Source organism: Aricia agestis, chromosome 10, assembly GCF_905147365.1.
Source record: "Aricia agestis chromosome 10, ilAriAges1.1, whole genome shotgun sequence".
NCBI lineage: Eukaryota > Metazoa > Arthropoda > Insecta > Lepidoptera > Lycaenidae > Aricia > Aricia agestis.
In genome coordinates this window covers 12,597,997-12,622,227 of record NC_056415.1, presented here as the reverse complement: position 1 = coordinate 12,622,227, position 24,231 = coordinate 12,597,997, and the positions used below count along the sequence as shown (strand labels likewise).

At 33.3% G+C, this 24,231-nt stretch overlaps 2 protein-coding genes across 2 annotated transcripts in view; one reads left to right on the top strand and one right to left on the bottom strand.

The window, feature by feature from the left end:
• Positions 1-22,635, bottom strand: part of LOC121730956 — a 39,263-nt gene extending 16,628 nt beyond the window's left edge. Inside the window, exon 1 of the mRNA XM_042120200.1 lies at positions 22,469-22,635. The gene's annotated coding sequence lies outside the window, so the exon portion shown is untranslated. The remainder of the gene's footprint in view (positions 1-22,468) is intronic.
• The window catches only part of LOC121730955, a 77,330-nt gene that overhangs the window by 20,091 nt on the left and 33,008 nt on the right, over positions 1-24,231 (top strand). The gene's annotated exons all lie outside the window — the stretch shown is intronic.

The following is a 24,231-nucleotide window of genomic DNA, read 5'->3' as shown; positions in this document are numbered from 1 at the left end:
TTTATCGTTTGTACCTCGCCAAAACCGAAAGATTATAAAAGAAGATACTATTCACTTCATATTTACACAAAAAAATTTGAGGTACAAACGATTTTTCATATAGTAACAACGTCAGAGATGCGATCGGTCTTGACGAATTTTCGAATATCTTACTATAAAACTCGGAATCATATTTTGCAACTTCTATCGTTTGTACCTCACGAAAACCGAAAGATTATAAAAGAAGATTCTATTTACTTCATATTAACAAAAAAAAATTATAGGTAAAAACGATTTTTCATATAGTAACAACGTCAGAGATTCTATTGGTCTTGACGACATTTCGAATATCTTACTCTAAAACTCGGAGTCATATTTTGCAACTTTTATCGTTTGTACCTCGCCAAAGCCGAAAGATTATAAAAGAAGATACTATTCACTTCATATTTACACAAAAAAATTTGAGGTACAAACGATTTTTCATATAGTAACAACGTCACAGATTCGATCGGTCGTGACGAATTTTCGAATATCTTACTATAAAACTCGGAGTCAAATTTTGCAACTTTTATCGTTTGTACCTCGCCAAAACCGAAAGGTTATAAAAGAAGATATTATTCACTTCATACTTATATAAAAATTTTTGAGGTGCAAACGATTTTACATATAGTAACAACGTCAGAGATTCGATCGGTCGTGACGAATTTTCGAATATCTTACTATAAAACTCGGAGTCATATTTTGCAACTTTTATCGTTTGTACCTCGCCAAAACCGAAAGATTATAAAAGAAGATACTATTCACTTCATATTTACACAAAAAAATTAGAGGTACAAACGATTTTTCATATAGTAACAACGTCAGAGATTCGATCGGTCTTGAAGAATTTTCGAATATCTTACTATAAAACTCGGAGTCAAATTTTGCAACTTTTATCGTTTGTACCTCGCCAAAACCGAAAGATTACAAAAGGAGATATTATTCACTTCATATATACACAAAAAAATTTGAGGTACAAACGATTTTTCATATAGTAACAACGTCAGAGATTCGATCGGTCTTGACGAATTTTCGAATATCTTACTATAAAACTCGGCGTCAAATTTTGCAACTTTTATCGTTTGTACCTCGCCAAAGCCGAAAGATTATAAAAGAAGATACTATTCACTTCATATTTATACAAAAAAATTTGAGGTACAAACGATTTTTCATATAGTAACAACGTCAGAGATTCGATCGGTCTTGACGAATTTTCGAATATCTTACTATAAAACTCGGCGTCAAATTTTGCAACTTTTATCGTTTGTACCTCGCCAAAGCCGAAAGATTATAAAAGAAGATACTATTCACTTCATATTTATACAAAAAAATTTGAGGTACAAACGATTTTTCATATAGTAACAACGTCAGAGATTCGATCGGTCGTGACGAATTTTCGAATATCTTACTATAAAACTCGGAGTCAAATTTTGCAACTTTTACCGTTTGTACCTCGCGAAAACTGAAATATTATAAAAGAAGATTCTATTTACTTCATACTAACAAAAAAAAATTATAGGTAAAAACGATTTTTCATATAGTAACAACGTCAGAGATTCTATCGGTCTTGACGACATTTCGAATACCTTACTATAAAACTCGGAGTCAAATTTTGCAACTTTTATCGTTTGTACCTCGCCAAAACCGAAAGATTATAAAAGAAGATACTATTCACTTCATATTTACACAAAAAAATTTGAGGTACAAACGATTTTTCATATAGTAACAACGTCAGAGATGCGATCGGTCTTGACGAATTTTCGAATATCTTACTATAAAACTCGGAGTCATATTTTGCAACTTCTATCGTTTGTACCTCGCGAAAACCGAAAGATTATAAAAGAAGATTCTATTTACTTCATATTAACAAAAAAAAATTATAGGTAAAAACGATTTTTCATATAGTAACAACGTCAGAGATTCTATTGGTCTTGACGACATTTCGAATATCTTACTCTAAAACTCGGAGTCATATTTTGCAACTTTTATCGTTTGTACCTCGCCAAAACTGAAAGATTATAAAAGAAGATACTATTCACTTCATATTTACACAAAAAAATTAGAGGTACAAACGATTTTTCATATAGTAACAACGTCAGAGATTCGATCGGTCTTGACGAATTTTCCAATATCTTACTATAAAACTAACAGTTAAATTTTGCAACTTCTATCGTTTGTACCTCGCAAAAACCGAAAGATTATAAAAGAATATTATATTCACTTTATATTTACACAAAAAAATTTGAGGTACAAACGATTTTTCATATAGTAACAACGTCAGAGATTCGATCGGTCTTGACGAATTTTCCAATATCTTACTATAAAACTAAGAGTTAAATTTTGCAACTTCTATCGTTTGTACCTCGCAAAAACCGAAAGATTATAAAAGAATATTATATTCACTTTATATTTACACAAAAAAATTTGAGGTACAAACGATTTTTCATATAGTAACAACGTCAGAGATTCGATCGGTCTTGACGAATTTTCCAATATCTTACTATAAAACTAAGAGTTAAATTTTGCAACTTCTATCGTTTGTACCTCGCAAAAACCGAAAGATTATAAAAGAATATTATATTCACTTTATATTTACACAAAAAAATTTGAGGTACAAACGATTTTTCATATAGTAACAACGTCAGAGATTCGATCGGTCGTGACGAATTTTCGAATATCTTACTATAAAACTCGGAGTCAAATTTTGCAACTTTTATCGTTTGTACCTCGCGAAAACTGAAATATTATAAAAGAAGATTCTATTTACTTCATACTAACAAAAAAAAATTATAGGTAAAAACGATTTTTCATATAGTAACAACGTCAGAGATTCTATCGGTCTTGACGACATTTCGAATACCTTACTATAAAACTCGGAGTCAAATTTTGCAACTTTTATCGTTTGTACCTCGCCAAAACCGAAAGATTATAAAAGAAGATACTATTCACTTCATATTTACACAAAAAAATTTGAGGTACAAACGATTTTTCATATAGTAACAACGTCAGAGATGCGATCGGTCTTGACGAATTTTCGAATATCTTACTATAAAACTCGGAGTCATATTTTGCAACTTCTATCGTTTGTACCTCACGAAAACCGAAAGATTATAAAAGAAGATTCTATTTACTTCATATTAACAAAAAAAAATTATAGGTAAAAACGATTTTTCATATAGTAACAACGTCAGAGATTCTATTGGTCTTGACGACATTTCGAATATCTTACTCTAAAACTCGGAGTCATATTTTGCAACTTTTATCGTTTGTACCTCGCCAAAGCCGAAAGATTATAAAAGAAGATACTATTCACTTCATATTTACACAAAAAAATTTGAGGTACAAACGATTTTTCATATAGTAACAACGTCACAGATTCGATCGGTCGTGACGAATTTTCGAATATCTTACTATAAAACTCGGAGTCAAATTTTGCAACTTTTATCGTTTGTACCTCGCCAAAACCGAAAGATTACAAAAGGAGATATTATTCACTTCATATATACACAAAAAAATTTGAGGTACAAACGATTTTTCATATAGTAACAACGTCAGAGATTCGATCGGTCTTGACGAATTTTCGAATATCTTACTATAAAACTCGGCGTCAAATTTTGCAACTTTTATCGTTTGTACCTCGCCAAAGCCGAAAGATTATAAAAGAAGATACTATTCACTTCATATTTATACAAAAAAATTTGAGGTACAAACGATTTTTCATATAGTAACAACGTCAGAGATTCGATCGGTCTTGACGAATTTTCGAATATCTTACTATAAAACTCGGCGTCAAATTTTGCAACTTTTATCGTTTGTACCTCGCCAAAGCCGAAAGATTATAAAAGAAGATACTATTCACTTCATATTTATACAAAAAAATTTGAGGTACAAACGATTTTTCATATAGTAACAACGTCAGAGATTCGATCGGTCGTGACGAATTTTCGAATATCTTACTATAAAACTCGGAGTCAAATTTTGCAACTTTTACCGTTTGTACCTCGCGAAAACTGAAATATTATAAAAGAAGATTCTATTTACTTCATACTAACAAAAAAAAATTATAGGTAAAAACGATTTTTCATATAGTAACAACGTCAGAGATTCTATCGGTCTTGACGACATTTCGAATACCTTACTATAAAACTCGGAGTCAAATTTTGCAACTTTTATCGTTTGTACCTCGCCAAAACCGAAAGATTATAAAAGAAGATACTATTCACTTCATATTTACACAAAAAAATTTGAGGTACAAACGATTTTTCATATAGTAACAACGTCAGAGATGCGATCGGTCTTGACGAATTTTCGAATATCTTACTATAAAACTCGGAGTCATATTTTGCAACTTCTATCGTTTGTACCTCGCGAAAACCGAAAGATTATAAAAGAAGATTCTATTTACTTCATATTAACAAAAAAAAATTATAGGTAAAAACGATTTTTCATATAGTAACAACGTCAGAGATTCTATTGGTCTTGACGACATTTCGAATATCTTACTCTAAAACTCGGAGTCATATTTTGCAACTTTTATCGTTTGTACCTCGCCAAAACTGAAAGATTATAAAAGAAGATACTATTCACTTCATATTTACACAAAAAAATTAGAGGTACAAACGATTTTTCATATAGTAACAACGTCAGAGATTCGATCGGTCTTGACGAATTTTCCAATATCTTACTATAAAACTAACAGTTAAATTTTGCAACTTCTATCGTTTGTACCTCGCAAAAACCGAAAGATTATAAAAGAATATTATATTCACTTTATATTTACACAAAAAAATTTGAGGTACAAACGATTTTTCATATAGTAACAACGTCAGAGATTCGATCGGTCTTGACGAATTTTCCAATATCTTACTATAAAACTAAGAGTTAAATTTTGCAACTTCTATCGTTTGTACCTCGCAAAAACCGAAAGATTATAAAAGAATATTATATTCACTTTATATTTACACAAAAAAATTTGAGGTACAAACGATTTTTCATATAGTAACAACGTCAGAGATTCGATCGGTCTTGACGAATTTTCCAATATCTTACTATAAAACTAAGAGTTAAATTTTGCAACTTCTATCGTTTGTACCTCGCAAAAACCGAAAGATTATAAAAGAATATTATATTCACTTTATATTTACACAAAAAAATTTGAGGTACAAACGATTTTTCATATAGTAACAACGTCAGAGATTCGATCGGTCTTGACGAATTTTCCAATATCTTACTATAAAACTAAGAGTTAAATTTTGCAACTTCTATCGTTTGTACCTCGCAAAAACCGAAAGATTATAAAAGAATATTATATTCACTTTATATTTACACAAAAAAATTTGAGGTACAAACGATTTTTCATATAGTAACAACGTCAGAGATTCGATCGGTCTTGACGAATTTTCCAATATCTTACTATAAAACTAACAGTTAAATTTTGCAACTTCTATCGTTTGTACCTCGCAAAAACCGAAAGATTATAAAAGAATATTATATTCACTTTATATTTACACAAAAAAATTTGAGGTACAAACGATTTTTCATATAGTAACAACGTCAGAGATTCGATCGGTCTTGACGAATTTTCCAATATCTTACTATAAAACTAAGAGTTAAATTTTGCAACTTCTATCGTTTGTACCTCGCCAAAACCGAAAGATTATAAAAGAAGATACTATTCACTTTATATTTACACAAAAAAATTTGAGGTACAAACGATTTTTATAGTAAGATATTCGAAATGTCGTCAAGACCGATAGAATCTCTGACGTTGTTACTATATGAAAAATCGTTTGTACCTCAAATTTTTTTGTGTAAATATAAAGTGAATATAATATTCTTTTATAATCTTTCGGTTTTTGCGAGGTACAAACGATAGAAGTTGCAAAATTTAACTGTTAGTTTTATAGTAAGATATTGGAAAATTCGTCAAGACCGATCGAATCTCTGACGTTGTTACTATATGAAAAATCGTTTGTACCTCTAATTTTTTTGTGTAAATATGAAGTGAATAGTATCTTCTTTTATAATCTTTCAGTTTTGGCGAGGTACAAACGATAAAAGTTGCAAAATATGACTCCGAGTTTTAGAGTAAGATATTCAAAATGTCGTCAAGACCAGTAGAATCTCTGACGTTGTTACTATATGAAAAATCGTTTTTACCTATAATTTTTTTTTGTTAATATGAATTAAATAGAATCTTCTTTTATAATCTTTCGGTTTTCGCGAGGTACAAACGATAGAAGTTGCAAAATATGACTCCGAGTTTTATAGTAAGATATTCGAAAATTCGTCAAGACCGATCGCATCTCTGACGTTGTTACTATATGAAAAATCGTTTGTACCTCAAATTTTTTTGTGTAAATATGAAGTGAATAGTATCTTCTTTTATAATCTTTCGGTTTTGGCGAGGTACAAACGATAAAAGTTGCAAAATTTGACTCCGAGTTTTATAGTAAGGTATTCGAAATGTCGTCAAGACCGATAGAATCTCTGACGTTGTTACTATATGAAAAATCGTTTTTACCTATAATTTTTTTTTGTTAGTATGAAGTAAATAGAATCTTCTTTTATAATATTTCAGTTTTCGCGAGGTACAAACGGTAAAAGTTGCAAAATTTGACTCCGAGTTTTATAGTAAGATATTCGAAAATTCGTCACGACCGATCGAATCTCTGACGTTGTTACTATATGAAAAATCGTTTGTACCTCAAATTTTTTTGTGTAAATATGAAGTGAATAGTATCTTCTTTTATAATCTTTCGGCTTTGGCGAGGTACAAACGATAAAAGTTGCAAAATTTGACGCCGAGTTTTATAGTAAGATATTCGAAAATTCGTCAAGACCGATCGAATCTCTGACGTTGTTACTATATGAAAAATCGTTTGTACCTCAAATTTTTTTGTGTATATATGAAGTGAATAATATCTCCTTTTGTAATCTTTCGGTTTTGGCGAGGTACAAACGATAAAAGTTGCAAAATTTGACTCCGAGTTTTATAGTAAGATATTCGAAAATTCTTCAAGACCGATCGAATCTCTGACGTTGTTACTATATGAAAAATCGTTTGTACCTCTAATTTTTTTGTGTAAATATGAAGTGAATAGTATCTTCTTTTATAATCTTTCGGTTTTGGCGAGGTACAAACGATAAAAGTTGCAAAATATGACTCCGAGTTTTATAGTAAGATATTCGAAAATTCGTCACGACCGATCGAATCTCTGACGTTGTTACTATATGTAAAATCGTTTGCACCTCAAAAATTTTTATATAAGTATGAAGTGAATAGTATCTTCTTTTATAATCTTTCGGTTTTGGCGAGGTACAAACGATAAAAGTTGCAAAATTTGACTCCGAGTTTTATAGTAAGATATTCGAAAATTCGTCACGACCGATCGAATCTCTGACGTTGTTACTATATGAAAAATCGTTTGTACCTCAAATTTTTTTGTGTAAATATGAAGTGAATAGTATCTTCTTTTATAATCTTTCGGCTTTGGCGAGGTACAAACGATAAAAGTTGCAAAATATGACTCCGAGTTTTAGAGTAAGATATTCGAAATGTCGTCAAGACCAATAGAATCTCTGACGTTGTTACTATATGAAAAATCGTTTTTACCTATAATTTTTTTTTGTTAATATGAAGTAAATAGAATCTTCTTTTATAATCTTTCGGTTTTCGTGAGGTACAAACGATAGAAGTTGCAAAATATGATTCCGAGTTTTATAGTAAGATATTCGAAAATTCGTCAAGACCGATCGCATCTCTGACGTTGTTACTATATGAAAAATCGTTTGTACCTCAAATTTTTTTGTGTAAATATGAAGTGAATAGTATCTTCTTTTATAATCTTTCGGCTTTGGCGAGGTACAAACGATAAAAGTTGCAAAATTTGACTCCGAGTTTTATAGTAAGATATTCGAAAATTCGTCAAGACCGATCGAATCTCTGACGTTGTTACTATATGAAAAATCGTTTGTACCTCAAATTTTTTTGTGTATATATGAAGTGAATAATATCTCCTTTTGTAATCTTTCGGTTTTGGCGAGGTACAAACGATAAAAGTTGCAAAATTTGACTCCGAGTTTAATAGTAAGATATTCGAAAATTCTTCAAGACCGATCGAATCTCTGACGTTGTTACTATATGAAAAATCGTTTGTACCTCTAATTTTTTTGTGTAAATATGAAGTGAATAGTATCTTCTTTTATAATCTTTCGGTTTTGGCGAGGTACAAACGATAAAAGTTGCAAAATATGACTCCGAGTTTTATAGTAAGATATTCGAAAATTCGTCACGACCGATCGAATCTCTGACGTTGTTACTATATGTAAAATCGTTTGCACCTCAAAAATTTTTATATAAGTATGAAGTGAATAATATCTTCTTTTATAACCTTTCGGTTTTGGCGAGGTACAAACGATAAAAGTTGCAAAATTTGACTCCGAGTTTTATAGTAAGATATTCGAAAATTCGTCACGACCGATCGAATCTCTGACGTTGTTACTATATGAAAAATCGTTTGTACCTCAAATTTTTTTGTGTAAATATGAAGTGAATAGTATCTTCTTTTATAATCTTTCGGCTTTGGCGAGGTACAAACGATAAAAGTTGCAAAATTTGACTCCGAGTTTTATAGTAAGATATTCGAAAATTCTTCAAGACCGATCGAATCTCTGACGTTGTTACTATATGAAAAATCGTTTGTACCTCAAATTTTTTTGTTTAAATATGAAGTGAATAGTATCTTCTTTTATAATCTTTCGGTTTTGGCGAGGTACAAACGATAAAAGTTGCAAAATATGACTCCGAGTTTTATAGTAAGATATTCGAAAATTCTTCAAGACCGATCGAATCTCTGACGTTGTTACTATATGAAAAATCGTTTGTACCTCAAATTTTTTTGTTTAAATATGAAGTGAATAGTATCTTCTTTTATAATCTTTCGGTTTTGGCGAGGTACAAACGATAAAATTTGCAAAATTTGACTCCGAGTTTTATAGTAAGATATTCGAAAATTCGTCAAGACCGATCGAATCTCTGACGTTGTTACTATATGAAAAATCGTTTGTACCTCAAATTTTTTTGTGTAAATATGAAGTGAATAGTATCTTCTTTAATAATTTTTCTGTTTTGGCGAGGTACAAACGACAAAAGTTGCAAAATTTGACTCCGAGTTTTATAGTAAGATATTCGAAAATTCGTCAAGACCGATCGAATTTCTGTCGTTGTTGTCTCAAAAAATTTTGTGTGAATTTAAAGTGAATAGTACCTTTTTTTATAATCTTTCTGTTTTGGCGAGGTACAAACGACAAAAAAACTGCAAAATATAACTCCGACTTTTATAGTAAGATATTGGAAAATTCGTCAAGACCGAACGAATCTACCTCAAAAAATAACTTCTTTTACACATTTGAACTGCTTTATATACTTTCTTTCCTTCTACTCCGTACAAAGCCTTATTTTTAGGGAAAAAATTTTTTTTTGTTTTTTTTTTCGTAAAATCAAAAAAAAAAAATAACTTTAAAAACGGGTACAATCCGGTACAAACGATACTCTTCCAGATGGCATCATTAAAATTCCGGTATCTTTATGTCGGTTGCTAAGCAAATTTTACCACCCCCCCCATTTCTACCCTATTGAGGTACAAACGATTTTAATTGCGGTACAATCGGGTACACTCCGGGTACAATCGAATGACATATATAAAAATCATTTACCTTGAACTCGGTTGCTAACTTCACATAGGTCAATGACCTAAATGTATTAAAACTTGCAATGCCAGTATGCCTGCTGTCGATACAAGGACAAGTTTTTAAACTTCACGTTTAATGCGTCAATGTTAAATTAATTTGCATGGACGTAGCGAATATTAATTGCTTTAAAATATACTAAAAATATGATGGAACGATTGTATGGTAACATTGATGTTAAAACATTACGCTAAGAAGACATCACGGCTTAATTTATCAAGCCCCATAAGGACACCGGTGACCGACAACAATAGAATAACAATAGATTTTCAAGAATCCGCGATCGAAGGAAATAGTCTAGCTGTATCTCTACTTTCTAGTCTTTTATTAAGTTCTGATATTTTTATCTCATTAATTAGAGAATAGCTTAAACGTGTGGGTGAAAAGTATCAATTAATTGAATATAAGTATACAATAAATCGTCGGATCGTTTTGTCTGGTCGAAGTGTGGGTTGTGGTATATCTAATGGCGATTTGTAGCGGCGGCTTGTCAAAGTTCAGTGGGGCTGGTGGTGCGCCAAGATCTGGGGCCCACTGCCCACTTCCAGGTGGCGGACTTTTTGTTTTATTAAGCTGTAATTAAACTGCGCCTGTCTATATTCAAATGGCTAATGAGTAATGACATGTAATAAAAGTATTATTGGACGCAGATTTCAAGACCTACATGAATTGCCAATGGTGTCTTGATATTGATATCGAGGTGAATATCTTCCTGCATATCAAGTATTGAATCTACGAATACGAAACAATATTCATAATATAGTGTTTCCTCATGTTTGTTTGTGTGGCTCACAATATTGATTTCAAAAGCTTTTATGCGTATTGTGTGGTGCATTTATACATGTAAAGGTTAATAGGCTGTCACATATGTTTAGAACCCGCCACGGTGTTGTGTTCCGTTGAATTAACGTCACAAGTAATAATTTGAAAGGTTTGTGTGTAAAAATAAAAGTTTAGGAGACATCGAACAGGAAATAAAACTTTATTCCTAATGAGATTATTTAAAGTCTTTCTAACTCAAATAAGTTTGTTTTCACTTGAGTCATTGGCCTCCGCGTTCTTCCCTCGTCCTATTGTATCGTGCTTCCTGGTGAGATCACGTTTATTTGTAAGCTTCCACTCTACGCAGGAGATTCTTCTTTGTCTACGTGGCTGACCTGTTCCCACATTTCGAATCAATTTATTTCAAGGGACGAAGACACTTTGTACGGAAGAAAATTAACCGCGTCTACATCGCTGAGTCATGCGGCTACCGTTTTCAAATTAAAATGTCTGAATGGACGATACGACGCTTTGTAGTCGAAAGTCCTTTTCACATGTTTCACGCTGACAAATTGGTGAGACCATAAAAAGTAAATTACTTTGTAATACTTTGCGTGAGTCTGTCAATATGAAAATGTGAAATTGAGTATTTTGTTTGTTTGTTTTAAAGCTTTTACATCCAAACTACGCGTCGTAAAACAAATTACCACGTGCTGTTCTCGCGTTGGACGCTTGGTTTTTTCATTAGCATCATCATCATGATTGATTGTTTCGTCAACAATGGACACGAGCTATTTAAATCAGCTCTAAGTCGGTCAATCCGGATGCTGCCGGCCACAATCCTTAACAGACTGTTCCACTTAAGCTGCACAGAACACTTTTTATGTGGTAGTTCCTAGTTAGGGTTACGAAGCAAATAAATCTTCATTAACATCAGGGTTCAGTAAAATTTTTGATTTCGTTACTGATTTATATTTATAAAATAGTGATTTACTTTTATGTGATTTTAATTACGGCTGGGAAGGTTTAACATTATTTATTTGTAATTTGGCAATGTTTTAGAAGCTATAAACTCATCATGTTCTCACTTCTCAAATTGGCTTTAGTCTGTTGCTGGGATAAAATTAATTTAGCTGGGTTAATTTTGATTCCCCAAAACAGATAAACTCATCGTATTGTTAGTGCAACTCACGCCAACACATTTCATTGACTAATGTGATGTCACTGGTAACCAATAACAGTTTAGTGTACAAATCTAAACACCTTATATTAATGGGATAAATATGATTAATATTTTCTATTTAACGATCATTCATTACTAAATACTGTAGCCTACGCGGCATCAGATTGATAATCTGTCCTATCCGTCCCACATTTAGATCTGGAGGTCGGAGATATTAAATTAGTGTGGCCGATTTCATAAAAAAACTTTTATCACGCCGTATTACCATAACTATAGCCTAATAGCATTAAAAGCTTTCCTATTAAACCTCTAATAGTCCTAATGCTGATCGGTCGAGGTCACCGAGACGGAGTTAAAAGCCAGCCATAAAAATATCATATCCTCATCCTAATGTATGAAAGTTCATCTATCGATATGATTCGGTCGAGTGAAACTCTTTAGGAATTAGTTTTATAAGTACTTGTGTTATTTCTTTACAATTAAATTATTCATGGATTATATTGATTGCAATTTAAAAATCTTCGATATATTTTACGGCATTCAATCGATATATTTTATGTTACAGGCCTTTTACGGTTCAATCGCGATTTGTGTAAAAATTTTTGAACCACTTAAATAGAGATTCCTTTATTCCTTTTTGCCTATCTTTTTATTCAATGTCTAACAGCTACTAAAGTCACCTAGCTATGCCTAGTAATACAAGTAGGATATAAAAGTAATTTCCATAGTAAGATACGGCGAGTCTGTTACCTGCAGCGTGTTCCGTGGAATGTCGCCGCCCGTCGAGACTCTGATTGTGAGCTTTTGCAAACATGACTCACTGTTGCCAATTTATTCCAATAGGAATTATTATCTTTTGTAATTATTATTTATTTATGTTCAACAGTTTCTACAGGTAGGATGGGTATACTAGGGGTATAGGGATATACTAACCATCCTAGTGTCTAGTAAATAGTCTATAGACTATTTACTAGACACTAGTATTAATATCACGGGGGCCATAATATCTTTACAATAGAAAGTATCCACAATCCATATCCTAAGTTTTGAATATTATTTTTGCTGTCGGGTGTGAAAGGCTTAACTCGCGTCCATAGATTTTATCTACCCTTATAAAACTCGCATTCGAATTTATCTGCAATTTACTAGGATGCACCAAATGCATTGCATTGCGTGTTGTCGGTGACGCGTCGAGTTGTTTGCACTTGTAATAGCAGCAATAAACCTTGCTGATATCTCCGACAGGAATGCTTCTATAGCCTTATCAACTTGGCTTAGGTCGTGTCGTCCTTTACAAAACACAAATGCGTTTTGTTTGTATGTAGCAATAAATAAACGAAACGGTGGTTGAGAAATGCACGAGTGCTTTCCTGGAACTTTTCAATTACGTAGGCATTCGCTATTAAATTGCAAACAGTGAAGGAGCAAAACGTAAGCTAATTGTGATGTTAAGTGCATAGGGCGTAAGTGGGTTAAACGAATACGACAGACTGCGCGGCGGCGGTTGCCGGCCGACTGACCAGTGGCCGGTCTGACTGTAGTGCCAAAGATAAACTGACCTTTTCTTACCATTACAACATCCACTACAATTTCATTAAAACTCTCGTTCGACTCGTTTTGCCGCGTTTAACCCGGTAAAAAGAAAATACATATTTAACGAGACACGTGCAAGACGCTAGAGAGAATTTCGGTCAAAGTTGATTGTGGAATTTAAAACATAGTCCATATTATAAGCTAAAACTTTAAATTACATAAATCATTTAAATAATGACGTGCTATTTCAAATATTTTATTGCGAATTTATTTTTTATTAATGGATATCATTCGTTTGATTTACGTCCACATAATGGACATTAAGTATTCTAGCAAAAAATACACGAATTAACAATCACTTAGCGGATAATAAATATTCCAAGACAGGAATTCAGAGAACGCACGCCTCTGCCTCCAATAATATTTTCGACTCTAAAGCTCTTATGAATTTTAAAAGCGCCACCCTTTTTTGTTTTTACTAATCTGACATTTACAGCATCGTACTAAAACAAAGTCTAATGGATTGTATAAGCTTTTAAAATATGGTCCGTCGATTGAATGCTGACAAAAAGGGAAGATAACTCGTGGATTTTTGTGATTCCTTGTCATAACTAATAATCGAAATGCGGTCTTTACTTTTTTGATTGATGTTCTTACTAAACACATTTTATATCACTAGATCTTTTATAAAGTCAACTTCAATCCTTCTGCTAACTACTTCCTTAACGGTAGAACTCACTTCCTTGCGTGACTCCACCCTATTTCCAATGTCTCGCGCCGCGTCGAGTTCTTTTGTTGTATTTATTATAATATTATCATGTATCGTAACTATTTTATAAATATCAAAAAACCTTGTGGACCCACCCGAGTATAATAACGTGCGCGTAATTGCGTTCCACGCACTTTTTGTTTGATAATACCATGTTCAGAGTTTTGGATGATGTCTTAATAATTACTTAAAATCTTGCCAGGTAGGCGAGTAGCTATTCAACTAACCTATTCCAGAGGTCAAACCAAAAGATTCGCAGCTTATAAGATGACTTCATTCAATTTCAAATCAATGTGATCGTGGATTAAGATCTTTATGATGTGCAATTGTAAAAAGAGATGAGGCATCCTCACCCAATCTATCATACAGTTATGTATTGCTGTGTCGCCACCGTGTAGAAAAAAAAAACACTGCCCAGTTTAGTTATCGCATATCAAATATAACTGCATAATGTATTAGCCCTCGTATAGAATATCGCAGAGTTACATATAATATAAGTATAAACTTAAAAAAGATCCCATTGAGCTTTACGGCATGCTCTTAAAAGTAAACACCTTCCTGTTCCAAATATTAAAATGATTCGACATGTTTTCTTAGATTGAGACTGACATGAATTACGACTATCCTGAAAGTTAACTATTTTCATAATATTTTTAGTCTTCAATAAAATTGGAATGGTTCGGTATCGGTTTTAGTTTTTATATGCGATGCTTTTTGTGTTATGAAATTTTATGATTCTTTAAGTTTCATTTCTTTTTTTTTGGCTTTTGGTTATTCTATTTTTAATGTAATGTGCAGAAATAAGTTTTTTTAAGGTTCAATGCCATACCAATATTTTGGGAGTGTAAGCATAACTTCTTAGTGCTAATTTCAATTCAGTATATTTTCGCTTTCTTAGGTATTATAATAGATTAGGTACTTGGAATTATGCTAGCATATTGCAAATTACAATAGATAATGTGGGGTGTGTCGTAGGCTTGTAATGACACGGTAGATTTTAACCACAGGAATTTAGCGTCAGCTGAATCACTCAGCTTTGTCTGGCGTGCTGCAGGGTCACCGTGTGTCAGGTTCAATGTCTTTTTTAATGTACCACCTTTGTTATGCACCTTTTAAAACAACGAACCTTAAAGATAAAAGTGAATACGCTTAAGTGAGTACCGTTTCTGGGCTTCTTGACACAATGGAGGTGAACAAAGACACACTCGTGAATGCTTTAATTATTATCTTCGAAATTACCATATGTTTAAGAGGACCCGACTCACTTTTACTTCCTAGTTCGTGGGTTTTCTTAGCTAAAATAAATTTCTAGTATTTGTTTTCAAGATATGCAGCGTTTAAGTTTATCCGTGGTGTGTAATTGTTTAAACGAGCCGACTATGCGGTGAACGAGCGTGTAAGGCTAACTAGCCTATAACTAGAGGTGCTGAAATTGTTTCTCGAGAATATATTCAATCCAATCTGTCTGCTTAAGCCCCGTCTCATTATGTCGGTGCAATTTTCGCGTTGCTACGATTTCCATAAGTCTTTTAATCTCTGGTTCCGAAACGAGTTTTATCGCTCTACATGTAAATTACCTTATTTACATAATTATATTAAATAATGTCCCAACGATTTACGCATATGATTTTGTATCGCTTAAGTAAGGCTTAAGTGCAAATTCGGCCGCGCCCGTCAATTAGATTCGGCGAAGATATGCGCCGCAATTTATGATTCATAAGAAGCACCACTTGGGTTATGCTAATATTTGCGAACGATGCTAAAAATGTATAGTTTATTGCTGTGTGTGATACTATATGTATGTTCAGCGGTACGGTTTCTACATATTTATTATTAATAACGGTTTTACGTTTGCTGTTAAAATCAATTACGGCTTCTTTTAGATATTTAATTTTTAGTATCCTTATGTTCAAGTGTAAGCTACGGTTATTATTTTTTTGCAATATAAGTACACCGTTGCATTATTTAATTGTAAAAAGTTATCTTCAATGCAGCCTTTGTAGACACTAGACAGTTGTATTAACAATCACAGTAGGTACCTACTGCAAAATATTAGCATACGTGTATTTAATAGACCTTGCTCCATTTACATTTTACAGTCATTCAATTAGAACTAATCTATAAATAATAATATTATTAACATCGTTTGATATTTAAATGATTTTATTGCCTAATAATCCTACTGACATGTTTATGTTTTAACATATTAAAACTGCCACCTTAACTAAAGAAATCAGTATGTTAATGACTACATTAGGTCAGTCTTAAATTTTATGACAAGCAAAGAAAATGTGATGGCGCTTTAAGGTTCTACTTCTACAGTCACTGGCATAGAACCTATTTATTATAATATGTAGCTATGTGAATGTGATTCATAAATCAGTCAGCCATAAATTATTTCTTTTTAAAATTTGCTTATGTTTAAAATAAAACATAAAACTTTAGTTTAAAATTTGTTTTTTTTATATAAATGCCAAACATAATAACACTAACGATGATATATTTGATTGGAGTAGTCAATAACTTACATATATGATAATGCCCTATGGTCGGTAATGTCTTGATCGATAGTCATAATAGGAATTTTCAAAACATAATTTCTGCGTTTGTTAGTTTTTCCGAAGGTAGCTGTGACGTAATAACACTTTCTCCTCATCTTGCAATTGATTTACGTGTAAAGGAAGGAGGTTAAGATAACAATGTTTCTTCTTCACACGAATAATGGCAGACCATAATAATATGTGTGATGTATGCCCATTAGATGATAGATGTAACCTAAAATATGTAGGAGTAGCACACAACGTATCCCAAATCTCAGAGGAAGATCAGTATCCAAATTAGTATCCCAAAAATGTTTTGAATACCTAGAGTAGATATTATAGACTAGACTTTAGATCGTGCATGTAAAAATCCGGCATGAGGAGCATCAGGCGACGGTGCAAGAAATTTTAAAAAAAAAACTTAAAGGATCACGACACAACTCTGTTAGCGTGACAAAATGAACGAGTACACACCATATCCAGTAGCTTAGTATTTGTTTGGATACCTCCCCAAAAGTGTTGTTTTTTGTCGGGACATTATCTGTCCAGACGAAGTGTCGGGAGCATTGTTTGTGGTGGGCAAATACAAGGCACTTGTGGCACGCGGGAGCCAGCACCTGAGTGTGTGCGCTACGTTGTCGTGCATACCTCGGAAACTAATAAACTGCTTCCACAGTATTTGTACGCGCGTATTCACAAACGTTTCGAAATGATTTCGACTCGAATGCAATAGTATGGATACCAAGTCGAATCCGAGGCGCATTGTGTTTTTGAATAGAGCCTTTTCCTCAACTCGAAGATTATATTACATTCTTTTATTGACGCTCTTGCAGGCGGCAAACACTTAAGTACCACATATTAATTACTATAATTCCATGCTTGCATCATTCTAATTCCTAAGGTTAACACGAAAATTATGCGATCTCTCGTTACTACGTCTTCGTAACAAGTGAAGGACAAAACCGAATTACAATCGTTCCGGGTAATAAACAGCTGGCGTATGCAGTAATGCGATTATACGTTGAGTCGTATTCAAAGCTATTTTGCCTCGAACCTACTGTGAGATTGATTCTTATATCCTAGGCATAAGGTCTCGTGAAAGGTAATGCTCCTCAGAACGGACTTATGTAAAGCGTTTATGGGAAGCAAAACGGGTGCAAGGCTGGAATGTAATTGATTATGAATGCAATTTCTTCAACCGTCGGAGTTCGGACGTGCTCCGGGAACACAGATACAGTTGCAATCTTCACGTTTTACACTCGTGTGCTCATGGATACCCATTTGTTAGGTAGAGGCTAAGCTGCTTTAACTTTGTAGAAATTGTAATAGTTTATAATACGGTAGCAATTTTAAATAATTATGTTATTAACGGCGCTCCTTGTTGAGTTTATCACTTTAAACACCACCCGGTAGTTATAAACCAGCGTGTCGCAAAGGTGTCGCATTTTACTATCCCTCAAGTCATTACTATCGAATAAAGGATGGTAAATATAATGTTTTATATTATATTTACCATCGCCTATTATTATTTTACATTGGCTACTGCATAGTAAACGGTAAATGTTTTAAAGGTATTTGAATATTGATGCTACTTTGCTACAAATGTAGATTCTGCTCAATTAACATTGTCAATTCGAATTTATGGTTATATATATAATACCCATAAGGTCGGTTATAGGTTTGCTTAGGCAACCTTTAAACTGATGTAGAGAATGTACTCTAGAAGTCGGTTCTTCTCCTTGGAAGAGCTGAGCACTTTCTTCTCTAAGACAATGGGTGTCGCTAATTGTAGGTGGGTAGACAGTATGAAGTCTGCAATTTGGCACGCTCTGTTCTATGATGATCACAGTATCAATTGATTTGCGATCATAGTGTGTGGGATCCATGGCGCGGGTCACAGTCTATATTCATCCACTGATCTACTTGTCAAACTCGGTCAAAGTAGTAATTCTACCGCGAACGCATCAGTCTATCTAATATTTTAATGATCCCGGTTATTATTCTGTTTTTGACTCGTAAATTCTCCGCGCGGACAGTGAATTACGGTTTCAACGCCGTAAGTGTCTTGTTCGCTGTGTAAAAGGTGACTTTATTGGCAGTGTATATGCTTGAAATAAAATTTGCAACAGCTGCAATAGGATTAAAAAAAAATAATAAATTAAAATATATAACAATTTTCCTAGCACCTACGCTAAACGCGAGAGAATTACACGAGTGATGTTTTTTTTTCCAAATTGCTCATACACTGATTTAAGAATTTTGCGCTGTTATTCGTATCATTTTTAGGGTTCCGTACCCAAAGGGTAAAAACGGTTACTAAGGGGGCGTCCACAAATTACGTGAGGTGTTTAAGGGGGGGTAATAATATAATAGTGATAATTAAGGCTTGCTTCTTCGTGCCGTCCTTCGCGAGTTCACCTTAGTAATAATAATAGCAGGCGCAAAGTGTGTGACCGAAAGCGTACCAGCCGAACCTTTGCGCCTACTATTTTAGTTTTTTGATCGTCGTGTTTTTTTATACATCAATTAAATCGAGTCAAAAAAACGAAACGCCCTAGATATATTCTTTGTCTTTAATTCAGTGCAAAAATTATCTGAAAATTCCAAATAATTTGGACATATTATGGCAATTTCGTTAAAAGAAGAGGTAACTTTGGGATTTTTTCTATCGAGTGAAGTTCATGATATTGTGTAATGGAATAAAAATTCCACTGTGTTAGATTAGATGTGTGATTAGAATTTTAATTACTATATTTTTGTGTCTACTGTCACTTTTAAATCTTGAAAATCGTCCGTTTCTGGGAATACAGGGCCTTAATGATATTTGTACTTTAATAATAAAATAAAATAAAGTAAATATTTAAGAGGGCTCCCCTACAAAAAACATGTTTTTGTCTACTTTCGCTGTATCCGGTATACGACGTATACAGCGAAAGTACGGAACCCGTCATGCGCGAGTCCGACTCGCACTTGGCCGATTATTTATATCTTGTCTATGCTATGTTTACAATAACTGGGAAATCTTTAATTTTTTAAAGATTTATGTTTGCTACCTGTTGTATGGGCGCTTGCCCATACATAAGCGAAAAAAAAAAATTGCTCTTTCAGCGCTGCCACTTTCACAGTGAACTCTTTATAAGGAACACGTACATACCCTAAAGTATTGTCACTTAGTTTTGTTACACCTTGTGGCCTGTATAACTGTTTTGTATTTGTTGACCGACTTCCAAAAAGGAGGAGGTATCGACTCATTGCATTTACTTAGTCATGTCCGATTTTGGGGATTTCTAAATCACTGTGGGACGCCAGGTGTAAAATCAACCAGAAAAGTTACTTATTTTGCGTACGCTGCCGAAACTATAAAAGATAGAACCATAAATATTAGAAGTAATTATAGATCTTATAAATATCTACAAAAAAGTCCGCGACACACTATACTTATCTATGTCGAGTGAGGCACAATAACCATTTTTTTATTTAAAAATCTTGATTTTTCTTTGACTACATTTAAACGCGTTTATTTTACTTATGCTATTAATCCTTATGAAAATAAATTATTTCATCACTGAGTACAGTTTATGTAGATAACATTTGGTCTTTAAATGATAAAAATTGGACGTTTAGTTTTGAAATTATGGCAAAATTAAAATATAATGATAGTGGGCGTCACCAAGCGGGGGTGCGTGTGCGGGAGGAAGACAATCTGTGCAGTGTCCACTATATGCATCCCTTCGGATAATGACTGCGACCGCGTCGTCGATGTCAGTGTTGGAGTCTGTGAATTGACCTGGGAATCATTTTGCTGACCGAGTCTTTCCTGGATAGGCTTTTTGCAGCCGTAACCGACATCCACGCAGGCGGAGCCGCGGGCGACCGCTAGTAATAATATTATGCACAACTCTAAGACAACGAGCTATAAGTAATATAGCCTTGTGGTTTCATAGGTAACTTAAAAGGGTGAAATTATTATTTTTTAACAAAAAATTCAAACCGACTTCCAAGGTAAAAACAAAAGTAATATTCTTAAACATAATCTAAAAAGAATCAAATAATTCTTATTCCTTATTATAGTGCCGTCTTCAGACTTCGCCTAAACCTCATTCACGCTTTTGAAGTCGGTACAGCTTACCTTAGCGTAAGTTCTATGTCAAGGATCTCAGAACTTTTCCAGGCTGGTAGCGACTTCAAAAGCATGAAGATTGAGTACAGAAATAGTTGAGGTTTAGGCGAAGTCTGAAGACGGCACTATAATAAGGAATAAGAATTATTTGATTCTTTTTAGATTATGTTTAAGAATATTACTTTTGTTTTTACCTTGGAAGTCGGTTTTAATTTTTTGTTAAAAAATAATAATTTTGCTTTTGTAATTATATGACGCACTGGTTACCATGCCATGTTATGAGTGGAGGTACATGGTTTCAATTTTAACTTGTCGTTATTCGTTGCGAACAATAGATATTTCAATGATAGAGAGTGAAGTAAATGATTCCAAACAATCATAAAACCGGCACAACTTGTGGTCTACAAAATACAATACATAGATTAGTTTTAAGAATCGTTAAATTGTTGAGAAATAACTAGATTTTAATAAATATGAAATCTAGGAATAAACTTAAAAGTAACATTAAAATTTAAATGTACATTCTAAAGAGTTACGGTCTTACTACAAAATATTTAAACGTCTCTTGAACAGTTGATTAGAAAAGAAATCAGTACAAAATGGTCTCAAAACAACTGTTGACTGTTCAATAGATGTTTAGGACATTTGTGGTAAGACTAGGGTAAGACCGTTATTCTTTAATTAGAAGCACGTTAAAGACTTTAAAGGCTGATGAATCCTGTTTTAAAAGGTCCATGTACACACAATAGTGACAGTAGGACAGAAAAGGGCAACTTTCTTCATTATTGTCAGTATATTGATTGGACTAATAGAAGAAAGTAGATGTTAACAAGGTAAAAAGTCCACATGTTGTTTTCCTAAAATATGTTTAAACAATGTTTATGATACCGTTTAGGCCCCTGAATTAAAACATATTGATATGTTTTTGGAGTTTAAGGAAGTATAATTATAATATTATGATATTATTTATTTATTGACAATTTGCATTTTGTCATCAAGGTTAGTATCGTTTTAGTTACATGTTTTAGTTATTTATATATTATTTGTACCAAAACCGGCAAAACGTGTTTAAGTAGTTTTAAAAATTTATATCAAATCGAGAATCGTAAAATCTTTGTATGTAAATTAAATGTTTAGGCTAAAAATAATTGAAATATTCAGTGCAAAGTTCTGTGACCGATCGAAAGTACCGACTACCGTGGTATTATACCTATTTCATACTATTAATTATACTACTTTCCACACGTTGTTAGTAGTTTCTGACAAACTGACTAGACAAATTGACTTAAAAGATTTTATCTACGAATTGTCTTGCTTAATTTAAATTATGCTTACCTATATTTGATGGCAAAAATTGCGAAAGTTAGTTACTCTTGTCTCTACATTGGAATTTGGAGACACTGTCGCGTTTATTGTTCGCGCAATCCTATGTAAATATTGTGTAAAATATACGAATTATCGTTATTTAAAAACAGGCAGGTCTTCAGTATGTAATTTCACTTAACATTAATCTTTATTAGTTCGTAAACAGAGTTTTATGGTTGTGTTAGCTTTAGAATTGCACATAATATAAAACACGTTTATCCTAAAAAATAAAAATGTTTCATGTTTTTAGCCGGATTTTTGTCTGCAAAAATTCTTATATTGTTTTTTGTTACATTAATTTTACTTGTTGCTATTATGTCTTGTCCTAAATAAATCAATTTTCCTTGTATATTGCAAATTAAACGTTCTCGTGGTAAGGATATGAATTATATTTAGACTATAGAGTATCGGATTGATAAAATACTCACTTAGGGATAGGTCGGGGAGCGTAGACGCAATTACTCTATCTATTTGCAGTCACTGTCACTGAACATTCACTGTTAATCATTTCACTGGTGCGATGTATCGCGGCGGGCGCGGGCAGCGCGACAGGTGCGTGCGCCGCAGCATCCGCGAGCGGTCTGGCGTGCGCGGCGCGCGCTGCGTCGCGACGCTCGTGCGTACGCGCATACGGGCGGGCGGGGCGCCCCACGTCTGAAGCCTTTTCAGACGTTTTCCTCTCCGCGTTTCACTTTCGCTTCCTAGTTATTGATCAATTGAACTGCTCGTCTCTGACTGTGAAATGTCCACATCTTTATTCTTGCTTTTCGTATGAATTTCAAAATTAATATTAGCTTAGATAATATATTACTTATGATTCTTCCATTGTTATTTATTATTTTGAAGAATTGTTTTATAGCAGAATATTCATATTGAAAGGTTTTAACCATGCTGAAGTTTCTTATTTTAATAGTTTTACGACTGGTTTTCTCGCAGCATAATTTCTCATCCAAAAAGATTTCTTTTAATTTTTTTCTTGAAAGTGCTCAGTTATGTTCAATGTTCATAAGCAAATTCGTAACCGTTTCGTAAGTAGGGCTCCCGCTTATTAATTTTGATACCTCATCGACTTTGATGCGGCGGATATCAAGAATCGAGATGATAAACATTTTTGACCCACTTCAATTCGAAATGGACATCGTATGTCATAGTACGAAATCGACTTCAGTAATTACATTTATTACGAGCGCCATAAATATTATCTTCAAAGGGAACGATCATAGGCCACGATCTAAGTAGCGACCATAAACGGTTGCTGGATCTGGCGCGCGTGAGAAAGTTCCAACTCTATAAATCGTCTATTGGATTATACTAAATGAGTCCCTTGATTAGATGCTAATAGTGAAATAAGAAATCTTTTTGCCGTGAAATGCAACTTGTAACTAGCCGGCGAGCTCTATATTTAAAAAGCTTTTATCCATCGTATTAAATATGGACTGTCTGCTACTTATTTAACTTTCTACTATCGATAGGTACATAAGTTTCGCCATTAAGTGTTCAGCATACAGTAGCAATGACGTAATGATGATTAATCAGATAAAAATTTCCCAAGGTAGAGTCGATCTTTTGCCAGCGGGTTCAACTGTCGGAATCTATTCGATAAATAATGACCAAAAAATAGAGAAGCTCTTACACAATTCTCAATATTTTGATAAATTCAACATTTTGGCGCCATAGAAGAGCCTTGACTTTTGCGGTTGCTTCATCTAATCCCTTTCCTGTTTCGAAATGTAGATGGATGTTAACAAATTGATGAAGGTCGCATTGATGCCAAAAATAGAGTTTGTTTTATTGGTAGAACTCTAGTCCTAGACGCTACCCACTGATAGCCTCATGATAGATCAAAAGCCTCCTCAAAGTCCTTTAGATCGAAATAAATAAAATGTAACATATTAATAGCAATTGGCACAGCATATTAACCGCAACTGTGTAACTCGTAAGGCTATTTTTCAACAAACACTCATCTTCTCTCTAGAAATTTCGTCACATATTTACTTTGACAAATAGTTGATAGCAGGGACAAACATTACCCACTCGCAAAGTCAACGGATAGGTATTTTATAGTATCATCAACTCAAGTACCTATTTTTATCGCCATGTTATATAATTAAAACAAATATAAAATACTCTAATTTGAAGGTTATCGCTTAAAAATGGTTGACACAAACACCGGTTGAAAAGAATCACCGCA